This window comes from Suricata suricatta, chromosome 9, assembly GCF_006229205.1.
Source record: "Suricata suricatta isolate VVHF042 chromosome 9, meerkat_22Aug2017_6uvM2_HiC, whole genome shotgun sequence".
Lineage (NCBI taxonomy): Eukaryota > Metazoa > Chordata > Mammalia > Carnivora > Herpestidae > Suricata > Suricata suricatta.
The window spans coordinates 43,189,834-43,194,998 of NC_043708.1; positions in this window are offsets into that span (position 1 = coordinate 43,189,834).

Genomic DNA, 5,165 nt, shown 5'->3' on the forward strand with positions numbered 1-5,165 from the left:
CGAGGCATAGTCCACCCTGACACATGTTGGAGGACGATGTGCATTTTTTTAAAGTTTATTTATTCTGAGAGACAAAGAGGCAGAGATAGAGGGGGAGAGAGAGAGAGAGAATATCCTAAGCAGTCTCTGCACTGTCATTGTGGATCCTATGTGGGGCTCAAACTCATGAACTGTGAGGTCATGGTTAGCCGAAACCAGAGTCAGTGATTTACCCATCTGAACCACCCGCTCTGGGATGTGCATTTTTTAAAAAAGTTTTAATGTTTATTTATTATTGATATAGAGAGAAATAGAGCATGAGTGGGGGAGGGGCAGAGAGAGAGGGAGACAAAGAATCTGAGACAGGCTCCAGGCTCTAAGCTGTCTGCACAGAGCCCAACGCGGCTCAAACCCACAAACCGTGAGATCACGACCTGAGCCAAAGTCAGAGGCTTAACCGACTGAGGCACCCAGGTGCCCTGGGATGTGCGTTTTTAAAACTGGCAGGAGCGCTACTTCTGGAAATCCACACTCACAAGAGAAGAACAGCACAAAGTCATGCTGATAACTTGCGCTGGCAAAAGCGTCCCTGACTTTCAGGCCTAGGAATCTGGGAGTCTTGTCATATAAGCCTTCTATTGATTTTTCAAGCAAATTATGAATTTTAACCTAAAGAGCAGAACGAAACAGCCATTGAGTTTCCTAGGGGATAGTCAGTCTCTGGGGCTGCTAGTGTGACGTCAGTCTGTGGGTTCCCTAAAATGACCCTAGTTTTTAAATGTCCAGTTTGGAGACCTGGGCTTGATTCCTTTATGGCTCTCTACTTTACGTACTGTGTAGTTTTCTTACGTGCATTATAAAGATGATGGCCTTTGCCCCAGTGAGCTCATGGGGGTGTTTGCCCGAGATAACCTGCTGGAGTCCAGGGAGGGTGTGATGATGGCGGTCATGTGCTCCCCTACCTGGCTGTGCTCATGGCTGTGCTCACTGCACCCCTGCCCAGGAGCCTGCCCACAGCTTTGCAGGCCTCTCCTTTACTTCTGGATCTCTAGTCACGGTTTCTGTCAGGAGCTTAGCAGGAGCGAGCTGTGCTTCCCTGATGCCCAGAACCCCAAAGCTGGTGGGCGGAGCAGGCCCTACCAGACCCCTGCCTCACTCACCCTCCGTCAGGAGCCCTCCACACTGCGTGGTGTGAATCTTCCTGGCCCACAGTCTTGTCCCTTGCTGGTAAGAGCACAGCTGCCCACATGTGAAGATCTTCTCGGAAGTAAGACTGGCCTTGGCTAACCAGGTGTCCCTCCATTCCAGGGAGGGGCAGGGGACAAGGAAAGGGAGCTTTGCCAGTGGAGGAGGCTGCATGAGGGGACAGGGAGATGCCAGGTCTTCTCTTGCTGTCTCTCCTCAGAGGCAAATGATGTTCAGTCATAAGCGGCCAGGAAGATGAGCTCACCCGTGTGGAACCCAGTGCAGTGAGGCCAAGGCTCAAAGTCCCCTGACAACAGTTTCTTCCTCTCAGCAGAGGCCCAGTTGTGTCTGGAGACCGGTCAAAGGAGTAGCTGTGGACAAAGGTCGCTTCTCTGCCTCCTTTTAGATGCTTGGAGAGGCCAAGCGGTGTCTCCCAAAGGGCCCAGTCTGTCCAAAAGTGACTGTCTATTGACTGGCTGGACATTCTATTCCCAGAGGCAAGCAGACACCCTGTGCCCCCCAAAACCTGGTGCTTCTGAGGAGGTTCACAACAGCCTCCTGGCACAACTCAAGCAAAGATGTCTAGTATCTCCCTGGTGAACCCTAGTCATGACTTTGGGGGGTTGTCAAAGACGAGGTGGCCTTGGCTTTGGAACCAGTAGGTCCCAGATTCCATTCTGTGCCAGTGGGGGGGCGGTTGCAGAGTGTCAGTACAACCATAGCAGAGGGGAGTGTGATGACATCACTCAGAATCGCAAGTGCACCTGTCCTTCGACCAGCAATTCTGTTTGAGCGGAAGGACATACATCTAGGAGGCTCACTGCAGTATGTTAGTAATAGCTGGAGCTGGGCAACATCTAAATGCTAATCGGTAGTGGGCGAGTTAAATAATCTGTGGTGCATCCGTACCATAGACTCGTAAAAAAGAATGAGGCAGCTCTATGCATTTACTGCCACAGAATGATCTTCAGAGATATTACTGAGTGGAAAAAGGCAAAGTTGACAATAACGTATAGTATGCTACCTTTTGTGTTTTGTAAAAAAAAGATTCCTTTTATATGCATAAAACATGTATGGACAAGTAGCCAGAAACCGAAAACCCCGTTTATCCATGGGGCGGTGACCCAGGGGGACAGTGGTGGGAGGGAAATGTGCTTTTTACTATAAACTCCTTTGTAAAATTTGAGTTCTGTGCTATTTCTGTGTATTTAAAAAAAGTACATTTAAGTAAAATATCTGACATTTATGGGCTGTGTGACTTTGGGGAAGTCACTTACCTCTCTGAGCCTCACCTGTAGAATCAGGGGAGATTTCCATCACAGCATTGCAATAACAATGAGAACTAATGGAGAGGAAGTGCCTTGTGTAGGATGTGCCGGTGAAGGGGATTCAGCCAGTGGAGCTAACTTGTTTGTTGATGACTATATTTTAAGTTGTTACCATCTGGTTGCCAGGGTGGGGAGAGCAATCCCAGGCTGGGAGAGATGGTGATTTGGAAGACCCAGGGCACCTCAAGGGCAAGGATGGCCTCCTTCTCATCTTCATCCTCGCCATGCCTCCCCCCACCCCTGCTGCACACCTGGGCTGATTGGGTGGTACTGTGGTCCCTAGCTGCCTTCTCTGAGCAAATGTGTGAGTAGCTGAGACTACTCTGTCCAGTAGAGGGCGTCGGCTACTGTGTCGCTTCCAGTCTTCTCTCTGGAATTTCTTCTTGGACTGCCAGAACGTGAGGAGATTTGCCAGGGAAAATGTTTAAGGTGACCTTTTCCTCCGTACAGTGACCATGAATACATTGCTTATTGGTTCCTATTAGGCCTGAGGAATTCCTAATCACCAAAGACGCTGTAGAAACTGGCATAACCTTGGAGATGGGTGTGTGTGTGTGTGTGTGTGTGTGTGTGTGTGTGCGCGCGCGTGGGCTTACATGGTGTACATGTGTGCACACGTGCATGAGTGTGCGTGTACATGAGGCTGTGTGGTGTGTGTTTGCATGCATGAGCATGCATGGTATACGTATATATGTGTGAGTGCAGGGCCCTGGGATGTGAGTTCTGGGTCAGTTAGCCTCTGCCTTGAGGGACGCTCTGCCCTGAAACAGACTGATGCTGCTCCAGGCTTCCGAGCAGTCAGGCTAAAGGACCCATACCGTACATTTGGAGAATGCTTTATATTCCTAGATCCTTCCATCTACTCTGGACCACTAATTCTTGCTGGACCTGTTCATCCATCATTTCTTACCTCCCTATGCCTTTATTAATAACTTCTTCCCAGACAGAAGGAAGGAATCCCTAAGAGAATTCCATGTCCAAGGTGAATCATGCTCTGAATGCTCTTCTCTGGAGGATGGTGTGCCCCAACCCCTGCTGGTGCTGGCCGGGCCACCTAACAGGCTGTGTCTGTGTCCTCTGCCTCCACCTCTCCACTCACAGCAGACACAGAGGGGCTAGAGGGCATTTTTCTCTCGGTAACATCATCATGGGAACTCACAGCTCCTGACTCTTAGACCAAGTCTCCAAGCCTAAGCAACAGCTATGGATTCTGAGGGGAATGAAGAAATGGTCTATCCTCAGGATGCCTAGCTTTTGTAGGTGCTTCTAGGCCAGGGAGCATGCTGGGAATGGCCCCAAGTTCCAACTTTGTAGCTTATGACTGCTGCCATGGCTAAAGAGGTGTAGGCTGGATGGCACTTGGGGTTTGTAGTAATGATGGTAATGATATCAGCCACTAATACTCAAGAAAATATCCTACATATTTGGCACTGCTCCAGGTGCTTCACAAACATCACCTCATTTAATCTTCTGGACACAGAGGATTTAATACCCCCTCAGTTATTTAATACCCCACCGGATATTACCCCCATTTCACAGATAGGGAAAAGGAGGCACAGAGATGTGGTATAATTTACCCAAGGACACATGGCTGGTAAATGACATAGCTAGGTACTGAACTCAGCAAATCAAGCTCGAAAGCCCTAGTGATTCAGTCAGTCTATTCAGGTGGGGAGAAATCTCATTTCACCCAGATGGGGAGAATTTTCATTTTAAAGGTAAAGGAAGCTATTGGTGGCTCAGTTGGTTAAGCAACTAACTTTGGCTCAGGTCATGATTTCATGGGTTTGAGCCCCACATCGGGCTCTGTGCAGAGCCTGCTTCAGATTCTGTGTCTCTTTCTCTCTCTGTTCCTCCTCCACTCAAGCTCTGTCTGTCTCTCTCTCAAAAATAAACAAACATTAAAAAGTTTTTTTAAACACGTTAAAGGTGAAGGAAGCTAGATTCCAAAAACGAATGCGACGCTCCCAGTTTCCTAGGATCTTCTCCACAGTTCTTGTCAAGGAATACCCCATTCAGAATAAATATGAAAAGCAAGGCAACTTGAATATCTGTCTGAATTGGGGTTAGGGGCATATGTTAGGAGCAGAAGACCCTTTCCTGCCCAGGAGCCAGGGTCCCACGGGCAGTCTCTCTAAAGGTACCTCCGAGAGCATGGGAAGCTGCCGCAGCCTCTGCACGTCCTCCAGCAGGACAGGCCCAGCAGTTCTTCCCTCCGGAGCTGCTCCAGCTGCAGGGAGGGCTTGAGCCGAAGCATCTTCACTCCCGGCATAGCTAGTGGAGGTGGCTGGGAAGCCGCTGCAGGCACTTTGGCTGCTCTACTGGCGGTTCCTTTTCATTTAATTTTATTTTTTGAGTCATTCCCTCCAACGACCAGGTTTGCTGGCTTCCTGCTGGTTCTCCACTGAACCCAGCCTTTGAATGGGAGACCGAGTCTGAGCAGCCTCAAACGTGCCCCGAAGGTGAGAACTGCTGCTCATAAAAGCACCTTTCATAGCATTAAATTTCTCTGCTACGGAGTCTTTGAACCTGGAGTGATCCACAGGTTGCAGCCCGGCTGGAGATGTGTGATAAAAGAAATTGGCCTGCTCAGAGTCCAGTGGGAGCTGTCAGGGGAGGAGAGTTTGACAATGTGAAGCTGGACCTGGTTCTGAGACCTCGACAATTCCACAG